This window comes from Bubalus kerabau, chromosome 2 (assembly GCF_029407905.1).
Source record: "Bubalus kerabau isolate K-KA32 ecotype Philippines breed swamp buffalo chromosome 2, PCC_UOA_SB_1v2, whole genome shotgun sequence".
NCBI classification, from domain to species: domain Eukaryota; kingdom Metazoa; phylum Chordata; class Mammalia; order Artiodactyla; family Bovidae; genus Bubalus; species Bubalus kerabau.
This window is the reverse complement of record NC_073625.1, coordinates 128563774-128576999: the sequence shown is the minus strand read 5'-3', so window position 1 is coordinate 128576999 and position 13226 is coordinate 128563774. Positions and strand designations below refer to the sequence as shown.

The 13226-nt window shown below is 44.2% G+C and overlaps 1 protein-coding gene and 1 non-coding gene across 16 annotated transcripts in view; both read left to right on the top strand.

The window, feature by feature from the left end:
- Positions 1-13226, top strand: part of VPS8 (VPS8 subunit of CORVET complex) — a 303545-nt gene that overhangs the window by 283647 nt on the left and 6672 nt on the right. Inside the window, exons 46-47 of one of the 15 annotated variants that reach the window (XR_008710495.1) lie at positions 10758-10827; positions 11030-12033. The exons of 13 other annotated variants lie outside the window; for them this stretch is intronic. The gene's annotated coding sequence lies outside the window, so the exon portion shown is untranslated. Of the gene's footprint in view, positions 1-10757; positions 10982-11029; positions 12034-13226 lie in introns of those variants that run through there. One more of the 15 variants, XR_008710494.1, reaches the window with a different exon arrangement.
- Positions 5460-5532, top strand: TRNAK-UUU (transfer RNA lysine (anticodon UUU)). Its single transcript has one exon. It is a non-coding gene; the product is annotated as a tRNA-Lys (tRNA).

The following is a 13226-nucleotide window of genomic DNA, read 5'->3' as shown; positions in this document are numbered from 1 at the left end:
CCAGAAAGTGCATCCAGGTAGAACCCCAGGGCAGTCACAGGACACCTTTGGTGTATCTCCCTTCTGGCAAGGATTGCAGTCCGGCTCTGCCTTTTGTCCCAAATTTGGAAATAACTGATATATTTATATTTATATATGGCTGATTTTGTACCTACTAATGTTGGGAGAGCTACTCTGGTTCAGCAGTATTACTTTATAATGGCAAGATTTGGAAGTCTCCAGTTTGCTGGGTTTTTTTTTTGTTGTTGTTGTTGTTTTTTTTTGTTTTCAGTAAAATAGCTTAATATAGTACCTTTTCTTAACTTTCTTCTTCTCACTTCACTTCCTACCCTCCATCTCCCAACAACCAAGGTCTAAAAGGAGAAATGGTCCACAATCTCTTTCTCTCTTGGCAGACAGCAAATTGGTGTCTAAAAGAAATAGGGTACATCCACAGTGCACAGGTGTTCTTTTTCCTTAGGTTTGTAATTAACTTGTTAACTTGAATTGGGTTTGGCTATATAATGTTAGGGTTAAACTTGCTTTTCCAGTTGACTCTTTACTCCTCTTGTTATCAGGTAATCATTTTATCCAGTTAAAATGGGCAGGAATACTGGAATTTAAAATGTGTCAGCAATCAGGACTCTGATAGGAAATCATTAAGGACCCTGCCCTCGGAAGAGAGCTTTGTCCTAATTGCTACCCCATAGCAGCATCCATCAAGATAATTGTTTGACTTTCCTCTTAAGTAGACAGTAATCAGTTAGATAATCAAAGGGTAGGAAGCCTTAATTACATATATGAATTCCCTGTTTTGATTTTTTAATAAGACAGAGGGGGATTTCTGACTGACAGAAAATGCCATCCCACTCAGGAGCTTTTCTTTGTAATTTAAATCAGATCAGATCAGTCGCTCAGTTGTGTCCGACTCTTTGCGACTCCATGAATCGCAGCACGCCAGGCCTCCCTGTCCATCACCAACTCCCGGAGTTCACTGAGACTCACGTGTATTGAGTCAGTGATGCCATCCAGCCATCTCATCCTCTGTCGTCCTCTTCTCCTCCTGCCCTCAATCCCTCCCAGCATCAGAGTCTTTTCCAGTGAGTCAACCCTTCGCATGAGGTGGCCAAAGTACTGGAGTTTCAGCTTTAGCATCATTCCTTCCAAAGAAATCCCAGGGCTGATCTCCTTCAGAATGGACTGGTTGGATCTCCTTGCAGTCCAGGGGACTCTCAAGAGTCTTCTCCAACACCACAGTTCAAAAGCATCAATTCTGTGGTGCTCAGCCTTCTTCATAGTCCAACTCTCACATCCATACATGACCACAGGAAAAACCATAGCCTTGACTAGACGGACCTTTGTTGGCAAAGTAATGTCTCTGCTTTTGAATATGCTATCTAGGTTGGTCATAACTTTCCTTCCAAGCAGCAAGTGTCTTTTAATTTCATGGCTGCAGTCACCATCTGCAGTGATTTTGGAGCCCACAAAAATAAAGTCTGACACTGTTTCCACTGTTTCCCCATCTATTTCCCATGAAGTGATGGGACTGGATGCCATGATCTTCGTTTTCTGAATGTTGAGCTTTAAGCCAACTTTTTCACTCTCCTCTTTCACTTTCATCAAGAGGCTTTTGAGTTCCTCTTCACTTTCTGCCATAAGGGTGGTGTCATCTGCATATCTGAGGTTATTGCTATTTCTCCCGGCAATCTTGATTCCAGCTTGTGTTTCTTCCAGTCCAGCGTTTCTAATGATGTACTCTGCATATAAGTTAAATAAGCAGGGTGACAATATACAGCCTTGACGTACTCCTTTTCCTATTTGGAACCAGTCTGTTGTTCCATGTCCAGTTCTAACTGTTGCTTCCTGACCTGCATACAAATTTCTCAAGAGGCAGATTAGGTGGTCTGGTATTCCCATCTCTTTCAGAATTTTCCACAGTTTATTGTGATGCACACAGTCAAAGGCTTTGGCATAGTCAATCAAGCAGAAATATATATTTTTCTGGAACTCTCTTGCTTTTTCGATGATCCAGCGGATGTTGGCAATTTGATCTCTGGTTCCTCTGCCTTTTCTAAAACCAGCTTGAACATCAGGAAGTTCACAGTTCACATATTGCTGAAGCCTGGCTTGGAGAATTTTGAGCATTACTTTACTAGCGTGTGAGATGAGTGCAATTATGCAGTAGTTTGAGCATTCTTTGGCATTGCCTTTCTTTGGGATTGGAATGAAAACTGACCTTTTCCGGTCCTGTGGCCACTTCTGAGTTTTCCAAATTTGCTGGCATATTGAGTGCAGCACTTTCACAGCATCATCTTTCAGGATTTGGAATAGCTCAACTGGAATTCCATCACCTCCACTAGCTTTGTTTGTAGTGATGCTTTCTAAGGCCCACTTGACTTCACATTCCAGGACGTCTGGCTCTAGGTCAGTGATCACACCATCGTGACTGTCTGGGCCGTGAAGATCTTTTTTGTACAGTTCTTCTGTGTATTCTTGCCATCTCTTCTTAATATCTTCTGCTTCTGTTAGGTCCATACCATTTCTCTGCTTCCCATAAAAATAAGTCTTTCTGGATCCTTTTAGATTTTCTTTTCCTGACAGAAAGAAAAAGCAAGAATGGAGGGACCATAATATACCATGTAGCAGGAATGAAGGTTTGCATAGGACGTGCCCCCGGAAAGGAAGGAGGTTGGGGTCCCAGCCTAGTTGTCATCCACGGCATTTCCTGGTACTTTAGTTTTCCATTTCTAGTTACCAATGGTCCTGGTCTGTGTCCTGACATCTCCGGATAATGCCAACTCTAGATAATGCCTCCATGACATGGGGGTGGCGACACCCAGCAATTATTTTTTAATGTGTTTGGGAGTCTGAGCTTTCCATTACACTAATTGACTCTATAATAATAATAATCCCTGTTAGGACAACAGGCAAGGTTTGTGAATTTGACCAAGGAACTACATTAGTTAAATAAAGTTGAGGCTGCATTCCACAGTTGCCTGATCTGTTTTTTAAAAAACCTTTTTTTCCTAAGCATAGTGAGATCATTAATTTTTGCCAGCATAGATTTTTCCCAGGGTGTTGCTTTCCAAAGCAGGTTACGAGTAGCCAAGCATAGACAGGTGGAGTATACAGGCGTCAGAGACTTGAAACCAACTGGGGGACATTGCTTTTTGTGAGGGAGCAAAATGGGCGGACAACCAAATAAGAAAAGCCACTGTGTCATCTGTATAGTGACATGGCGCTGTGGTGCTGCCCTCGTCAGTGGCCCCAGGGATCCTTAGCCCCCGGCACGCCCCCAGCTCAGGCTGTCCTCGGAAAGTCCCTGACACCTCCACACTCGGAGCACCTCGTGTTATTACTAACGTGGAGAGTGGGCTTAGGATTAGACCTGTTGTCAGGAGCTCCCCTTACAAGTTGTATTTTAACGTGTGTGAACCTCCTCCCATGTAAACCAGACACTCAAGTCTACCTGTTGGGTTGATATACACATCAAACATATAAGTAGTAGAATAAGGCCAGAGACTTAAATAGATGACAGGAAACGTCTTCTCCGTTTCTTCCTTCTCCTCCCCTTCTTCCCTCCCGTCACCTCCCCTCATGTGAGGAAGGTCATGCAGGTTTCTGTTTTGTAGATGAGATAACTGACCTCAACTGTATCAACTCAATGGATTAGTGTTAGCCCCGCTCAGAGCCTTTTCTGTGCCGGCAGAACACATTCATGGCCTGATGTGCGCATAAAGCTGTCTCCTCACCATGCATGAGGCGTCTCCCTGCAGGAGCTCGGCTCGTTCCTCAGCACGGCTGGTTCTCACAGGACCTGTGCAGCCCAGCCCGCCAGGATGCACTTGTAGGCATGACACTGGCAGCTGTGGAGGGCCTGCATCCGCCCTGCTGCCCCTGGGCTTTTTGTTGAGACCTCACAGGCCTTATAGGATGTTGTTTTAACTAGAAAACAGATCGGTGAAGGATCTCCTGAAGAAGGTGAGGCCATCAGTGTTTCAAGAGCATGGCTCAGATACTGCCCAGCTAGTCCTAGGGAGCTCCTTTTTTTTTTTATTGTTTATTGGGGTGTAGTTGATTTACAGTGTTGTGTTAGTTTCAGGTGTACAGCAAAGCGACTCAGTTATGCTTATAGCCACTCTTTTTTTAAGATTCTTTTCCCATATAGGCTACTATAGAGTATTGAGTAGAGCTCCTGGTGCTATACAGCAGATTTTTACTAGTTATCTATTTTACATAAATCTCCCAGTTTATCCCTCCCTCCTTTGTCCCCGGGTAACCGTAAGTCTGTTATCTACATTCATAACTATTTCTGTTTTGTAAAGAAGTTCATTTGTTCCCATTTTTTAGATTCCACATATAAGCGATATCATATGACATTTGTCTTTCTGTGTCTGACTTATTTCACTGAGTATGACAATCTCTAGATCCATCCATGTTGCTGCCAATGGCATTGTTTTGATTTTTTATGGCTGAATAATATTCCATTGTATATACATATATGCTTTTTTATTAATTTTTATTGGAGTATGGTTGCTTTATAATGTGTTAGTTACACAGCAGAGTGAACCAACTATACATATACATATATCTCCTCTTTTTAAAATTTCCTTCCCATTTGGGTTACCACAGAGCATTGAGTAGAGTTCCCTGTGCAATACAGTCAGTTCTCATTCGTTATCTATTTTATACATAGTATCAGTAGTGTATATATATCAATCTCAATCTCGTAATTCATCCCACCTCCCTTTCCCCCTTGGTATCTATACATTTGTTCTCTACCTCTGTCTCTGTTTCTGTTTTGCAAATAAGATAATCTGTACCATTTTTCTAGATTCCACATATATGTATCAATATTACAGTATTTGTTTCCCTCTTTCTGACTTAACTTCAGTCTGTATGACAGTCTCTAGGACCATCCACGTCTCTACAAATGATTCAGTTTCGTTCCTTTTTATGGCTGAGTGATATTCTTTTTTAAAATTTATTTATTTTAATTGGAGGCTAATTACTTCACAATATTGTTGAATAATATTCTTTATCCATTCCTCTGTTGATGGAAATTTAGCTTGCTTTCATGTCCTGGCTGTTGTAAATGGTGCTGCTGCCATTAACATTGGTGTGCATGTATCTTTTCAAATTATGGTTTTCTCCAAATACATGCCAAGGAGTGGGATTGCTGGCTCATATGGTAGTTCTGTTTTTAGTGTTTAAGGAACCTCCATACTGTTCTCCATAATGACTATCAATTTACATACCCCCCAATGCTGTAGGAGGGTTCTCTTTTCTCCACACTCTCTCCAGCATTTATTGTTTTGTAGATTTTTTGATGATGCCCATTCTGACCAGTGTGAGATGATACCTCATTGTCGTTTTGATTTGCATTTCTGTAATAATTAGTGATGTTGAGCATCTCTTCAAGTGGTTTCTGCCCATCTGTATGTCTTCTTTGGAGAAATGTCTGTTTAGATCTTTTGCCTGCCCAGGTAGTTCAGCTGGTAGAGCATCAGACTTTTACTCAGAGGGCCCAGGGTTCAAGTCCCTGTCCAGGTGCCAAAATTAAATAAATAGATCTTTTGCCCATGTTTTGATTGGGTTATTTGTTTGATACTGAGCTACATGAGCTGTTTGTACCTAGTGTGGGTAAAACCTTCTGGGTCCCTTGAAAGTGACTGTCAGGCTTTTTCCAGGCCAATACCAAGAGCATGGCAAGTGGAAGAGACCCCTGGGCCTGGGCCGCCCAGTTCAGATCTGGGCTGTGCCACCAACCCGTGTGACCTTGGGCACCTCCTGCCCCGGGACCTTAGTTCCTTCAAATGTAAGATGAGGGTGACGAAAGAACCAGCCTCCTAGGGTGTCTGATGATTAGATGAGGTGAGATAATACAAGTTCAGGGCTCAGAGCACGCTGGCACACAGTAATCACCTGCTCCATAACTGTTAGCTGTTAGTGGGGGTTACTCCTTCTTCACATCATAGAAAACTTAAATCAGCATTTTCTTCCTCTGCTGTGAAAAGTCACTGTACTGTTTCTTTTCAGTTGTGGTCTTGTAGTTCGTGGGGTTTTTTAATGGATATTTTTCAGTCAGTCTGTCAAGATTCCCATGTCCAGCCTCACACACTTTCTTCCCTCACAGCTGGTTCTAAGAGAAATCTCCTCAGGAGATGTTCTGCTGGGTGTTTCCCTCCTGTCTCCAGTCAGCTTAGCAACATACCAGCTTATTTTATTACTTCTTCATCTAATTCATTATTAACTGTGAGCTCATTGGGAATTTTGCGGTATTGAGAAATGAAGGTGAGAGGTCAGGTTCTGTGTGAAAACAAACTGCCTTGTGGGTGGGAATTTTAGGAGAGGTGTTTTCTGTTTGCAGGTGGAGCAGGAAGTATGGCGTCACTGCTTTCTGAAGTCAGTTTCACTTTAGGCAAAAGGGTTAAATATTAAGGACCTCTAGTTTGAAACAGCTTGTGTGTGTGTGTGCTGTCAGACACAAAGATGTCTGAATCTTTGTGACCCCATGGACTGTAGCCCACCAGGCTCCTCTGTCCATGGGTTTCTCCAAGCAGGAATACTGGAGTGGGTTACCATGCCCTCCTCCAGGGGACCTTCCGGACCCAGGGATCAAACCCCCGCATCCCTTATGTCTCCTACATGGGCAAGTGGATTCTTTACCAGTAGCGCCACCTAGGAAGCCCTCTTGAAACAGCTTGCTGCTGCTGCTGCTGCTGCTGCTAAGTCGCTTCAGTCGTGTCCGACTCTGTGCGACCCCATAGACGGCAGCCCACCAGGCTCCCCCGTCCCTGGGATTCTCCAGGCAAGAATACTGGAGTGGGTTGCCATTTCCTTCTCCAATGCATGAAAGTGAAAAGTGAAAGTGAAGTCGGCTTCAGTTCAGTTCAGTCGCTCAGTCGTGTCCAACTCCTTGCGACCCCACAAATCGCAGCACGCCAGGCCTCCCTGTCCATCACCAACTCCCAGAGTTCACCCAGACTCACATCCATTGAGTCAGTGATGCCATCCAGCCATCTCATCCTTTGTCGTCCCCTTCTCCTCCTGCCCTCAATCCCTCCCAGCATCAGAGTCTTTTCCAATGAGTCAACTCTTTGCATGAGGTGGCCAAAGTACTGGAGTTTCAGCTTTAGCATCAGTCCTTCCAAAGAAATCCTAGGGCTGATCTCCTTCAGAATGGACTGGTTGGATCTCCTTGCAGTCCAAGGGACTCTCAAACACCACAGTTCAAAAGCATCAATTCTGCGGTGCTCAGCCTTCTTCACAGTCCAACTCTCACATCCATACATGACCACAGGAAAAACCATAGCCTTGACTAGACGGACCTTTGTTGGCAAAGTAATGTCTCTGCTTTTGAATATGCTATCTAGGTTGGTCATAACTTTCCTTCCAAGGAGTAAGCGTCTTTTAATTTCATGGCTGCAATCACCATCTGCAGTGATTTTGGAGCCCACAAAAATAAAGTCTGACACTGTTTCCACTGTTTCCCCATCTATTTCCCATGAAGTGATGGGACCGGATGCCATGATCTTCGTTTTCTGAATGTTGAGCTTTAAGCCAACTTTTTCACTCTCCACTTTCACTTTCATCAAGAGGCTTTTGAGTTCCTCTTCACTTTCTGCCATAAGGGTGGTGTCATCTGCATATCTGAGGTGATTGATGTTTCTCCCGGCAATCTTGATTCCAGCTTGTGTTTCTTCCAGTCCAGTGTTTCTCATGATGTACTCTGCATATAAGTTAAATAAGCAGGGTGACAATATACAGCCTTGACGTACTCCTTTTCCTATTTGGAACCAGTCTGTTGTTCCGTGTCCAGTTCTAACTGTTGTGGTAGCAAAAGTCTTAACTGTATAAGAAATAAAGACAGACTTGATAGCGAGGCCAAGGCAAGAGAAAGTGGGAAATATGACTCTCATTACGTCCATTCTGCTCCAACTCTGCCCCCATCTCCACCAGCAAATTACAGAACTGCCAGCAGAAGGCTCCTGGAGTGCAGAGGAGACAATCGTATCACAAAATTAGACCAAGAGCCAATGTCTCTCACATTCTAGGCTCAGCCTTCTCATGTGGGAAGACAATTAGGAACGGAGATGCTGGGATTTTTATTCCAGGGCCTTGTTTATTATGAAGAATAAGACATGAACAGGCAGAGCTCAGTCTCCCATGAGTACCTCTGTCTGCATGTATGACTCGGAAGGCTCTGTATCCAGAATGCCTGGTGTTATTATCCATATTCCTAGGAACTCAGCCTTCAGGGTGGCAGCGATCAGAGTTGTTTCCTGTATCAAGCTTGATGTGCTTATGAGGCCTGTGAATCCCGAAAGCCCTGGTTTGTTTTCTTCCTTGCAGCGGATGTAATTACAGCGCTCACTTCCACCCATCTGGGAGGCACTGAGCTTTGAAATGGGCTAGCACACTCGCTCTGCCCTGCGTCCCTCTCCCTGGGGCTCTCCCAGATCATCAGGGCCTCGTTTTCCACTGGATTTACTTTAATTCTGAGTATTACAAGGACATGTCCGGTGTTGTCATTGCTTCTTCCTCTTCATGTTCAGCTAGTATAATTTTCAGCTCTTGTTACTGGACTTCATTACATGGGAGGAGGGAAATTTGCTCTAGCAGATAGTATCTTTCTCTTCCAATTGGAGAATCACTCCTGATCAGTTCTGTGCCTGTGGGTTAGATGGTCTAGGTGTGGTGCTTTGTTTAAGGATAAAGCACTATAAAGCAGACTGAGACTGTGTTCACGTTTGGCGCTCCCACTTTCCTTTTGAGCATGGCACTGATTTAGCAAATCAGTTTCTCTGTGCAGCATCTTAGGCTGAATCTACTGTTTCTCTTCAGCCCTATCATGGGTCTTGGTGACAGCGCCCTAGTTGGTTGCCTTAGTTTGCTTCTAATGCTGCAGTAAGATCCCCGATTAGCTTCAGTAAACACCACTACCTTCAGCCTTTGTGCCCCAAATGCCTGTGGTCTCACGGCACCCAGATGGCAGTGTGGCCCTGATAGCACTGCCCTTCGATAGGTCAGAACACAGACCCATCAGAGCAGTGGGACCTGCTCAGGTTATACAGGGACCTATGGCCGGATTAGCACTCAAGTTCCCAGCTTCTCAGTCCAGTGCTGTGCCCACCAGATGCTTCCCCCAGGCACAGACATAACACAGGCACAGCAGTGACGACCATTTATTGACCATCAAAAAGGTGCCGGACCCACATGTCAGTGTGATCCTCACAATTCTGGAGAGTAGTGTTTTGCAGCTAATGAAGCTGAGAGAAGCTAAATAACTCAGCCAGAACTGCTCACTAGTCATCACAGAATCCAGGTGGAGCCAGGGCTGTGTGAAGTCACACCCTGCATTCCCCTTCCTGCTTTGCAAGTTCCAGGTGGTTTAGAAACGCCTCAGTGACTATGTAAGAAGTAGAAAATCTGCTCACCCTTCCCACGCCTCCATTGGTTTGATCAGAGGATAGTCATTTCATAGCTGTTCCGTGCTGGACCAAGTGCTAGGCCCCGTGAATGGGAGACAGCGCCCTGTCCTCGGGGTGCTTCTTGCTCAAGGCTTCCCCCCACTGCCCCTTCTTTCCCTCCTGCAGCATCTACCTGTCCCTCTCGTTGCCAGTCTTGTCTGCACTGTGCTCTGACGTCTCTTTTCTTTCTGTGTTCAGTGGCCACGTTAGGACTCAGTACACATGACCAGTATTGTGTGTAAACCGGGAGGCCCTCCTGTGCCTCCAGTTAGTAACACTTAAGAAGGGACTTGCGAAGTCCTAGGCTTCTGCTGTGTACTCCTTAATCTTCTCAGCCACTTTATGTGGGGCAGCTGTCTTCACTGTGCTCATAGAAACCCTAGCTCAGAGAGAATAGGTAACTTGCCAGCGATTGTGGTGCCAGTGATGGTGATGCTGGGGTGTGGGCACAGGCAGGCAGGCTCTAGAGCCCAGGCTTTTGGCTGCCAGCCACTGCAGTGTCACGGGCAGGACATGCGAGGGAGGGTCCAGCACAGGATATGCCAGAGCTACAACAGAAAGAGGATTTTAACCAAGTCCCACGGGTTTGGTAGATTTCCCTTCCTTCTTAAAAGGGCTGGTATTTTCTGACATTTGAGAAATAATCCTTCCCCTTAAAGTGAATTAAATAAAACGAAATAGATATTTCACTGAGATACAGGATAAACATGCCAGAAGTCACAAAGAATCTTTACAAAATCAAGTTCTTAGAAATAGGAAGACAATGCCAGTGATTTCACAATGGGCCAGGGAGAGCAAGCTGCTGCCCGCTCTGATTCCTAAGATGGACAGCTCAGAGTAAAGGAAGATGTGCGATGTTCAGCAAATGTTGGTTGAACATTTTCTGGCTGCAGAGCACTGGGAATGAAGGATGAGTAAGAAGTAGTTCTGGTATTCAAGTTCCCAGGCTAACAGGGAGACAGCTAGACAATTACAGGAAGCACAGTATAGTCATGGGCCAGCCACGTAGCTGCTTATTTATTGACAGAAGTGCTCAGAGAGTGTCTCATGTGTGCAAGAGTGTAATCTGGACCCCAGAATGGTGTAATTTCAGGGACATTTTGACGATATACGTAGATAATGTGAGAGCATTGTTTCAAATGAGGCTGCCCTGGTAAATATGGTGTATATGGTTATTATACCTCAGTAATCTCTCACGCTTTGCTTATCAACACTGGAGAAAATGAAATCATCTTATGGATTTCTCATGTCCCAGAATCTATGAGATGTTAAGCTCCTCTTGATTGACTCATCTTTATACCCCAGGTGCTAATATAGCAGAGGTCCCAGAAATACCTGAACCAGAGAACTGGCTCCCCATTCATGAAGCCCGGAGGTGAGAGGGGACGAGCCTGCATAGGGTGGGGCATAAACCAGCTGAAGAGGACTCTGGACGAGCCCCCTCCCAGGGCCCTGTCCTGCCCCTCCTTCTTACCCCACCTCACTGCTGCACCCAAGGAGAAGCAGACAGAAATCCTCACCTTCATGAGGTATTAGTCATCCCCTGAATGCTTCCTTTTTTTTTTTTTTTTTTAAAGGCTCTGTCTTGTTCCAGGCAGGATTTTAAGACAGGTGAGCATCTGCTGGGTCCCAGGCACATCTGCAGATAGCTCTGCTATCTCCTCAGATGACCTGTTCGCAGACAGACTTCCACAGAGACAGCACGGCCTGGCCAGGAACAGGGCATCCCATCCTGCAGCAGCTCTGCTTCCAGAGGGTTCCAGGGTGGCCCCAGCGTGCACCTTTGTTCGGTATCTGCGTTGTTCAGGATGATGGCTTGTTTCATCAGAAAGGACCTGTCACCTTAGTTATTTCACACCCATGGAACAACCACATTTTTCAGTTTCTGAAGGATGTCATTGGAAAATCCCTTCCCTAGGTATCTCCAAGGAGTGTAAGGGCCTCGAGCAGAATATGATGACAAGCCTGGAACTCAGAGTCACCCTGCATTGGCACATCATGTTTGAAATTATGGTTCTGGGTATGTGTTTGTGTGCACACTTACCTATTTATTACTCCAGCTTTTCTCTCCAGGAGAGGGGGACTAGGGTTTATAAGGTAGAGGCTCTTGTTATGACCCTTGATTGTGAATTTTTGATTCCTATTGGGCAGGTCTCGTAGCCTTTTTCTTCTCAATTTACACAACTGTGTTAACTTACATGGTAAAGTAGGTAGGTGTAGGGCCTGCAATTAACTCCAGTAAACCATGTGGCAGAAACATTAAATTTTCTTATTATACCTAAGGGTTGCTAAGATGAAATTGAACTCAGTGAATGTTGAAAACATACCTAATTGGGACACCTTAGAAAAAGAGAAATGCTGGTTGTTTGGTTGATGTGGTATAGTTGAATGGGAAGAAGGCAAATGCCCATAAGCTGAGCGGGTTCTGCTCCCCTTAGGATGGGGTGAGGACAGGAAGTCCAGCTGTGCTGAGTGGTTCTGGGTACAGGTTAGCAGTGCTACTCCAAGTGTTGCCTGGAGGCTCGGACCCCACCCCACACCTTCCAACCAGAATCTGCATTTTAATGAGATCTCTGTGGTTCTTATGCACATTAATACTGAAGAAGAGCTAGATCAGAAAATATGAGTTGGACCAGCATTTGAGACTCCTACACTTGCTGCCTCAGTGAGCAAACTCCCAAAGGAGTTTATTCTGTGCCTGGAATAGACTCATCAACTATGTAGTGCTTCCTGGGGGCAAAAGCATGATGCTGTTTTTAACAGTACCATTTTATACTTAAAAAAAAATTTTTATTAGAGTACAGTTTATGTACAATGTTGTGTTACTTTCAGGTGTACAGCAAAGTGATTCAGTTATACATTACATATATTCATTCTTTTTCAGATTCTTTTCCATACAGGTTATTACAGAATATTGAGTAGCGATCCCTGTGCTGTATGCAGTAGGTCTTTCTTGTTCTTATTGTTGTTCAGTAACTAAGTTGTGTCCAACTCTTTGCGACCCCATGGACAGTAGGGGGTCCTTGTTGGTTATCTATTTTATATATAGTACTGTGTATACATTAATCTGAAAGTCCTAATTTATTCCTCCCTTCCACGTTTCTTTTCCACATTTTCCCTTTGGTGACCATAAGTTTGTTTTTGAAATGTTAGTCTATTTCTGTTTTGTAAGTAAGGTCACTTGTATCATTTTTAAAATTAGATTCCATATATGAGTGATATATTTACCTTTCTCTGACTTACTTCACTGTGATAATCTCTAGGTCCATCCATGTTGCTGCAAATGGTATAGTTTGTTCTAATAGCTGAATAATATTCCATTGTTATATGTACTACATCTTTATCCATTCTTCTGTTGATGAACATTTAGACATTCTATGTCTTAGCTAGAGTGCTGCAGTGAATGCTGAGGTGCATGTATCTTTTCCAACTATGGTCTTCTCCAGATAAACGCCCATGGGTGGGATTGCTGGATCATATGGTAGTTCTGTTTTTAGTTTTTTAAGGAATAATTCGGGGCCTTTTGTGTTTCCATACAAATTAAAAAATTTTTGTTCTGGTTCTGTAGAAAATGCCGTTAGTAATTTGATAGGGATTGCACTGAGTCTGCAGATTGCCTTGGGTAGTGTATTCATTGAGTGCTGACTCTTCCAATCCAAGTACACGGTGTACCTTTCCGTTTGTGTTATCGTTCAGTACTTTCATCAGCGTCTTAGAGTTTTTTCTGAGCAGAGGTTATTTGCCTCCTCAGGTAGGTTTATGCCTGGATTTTTT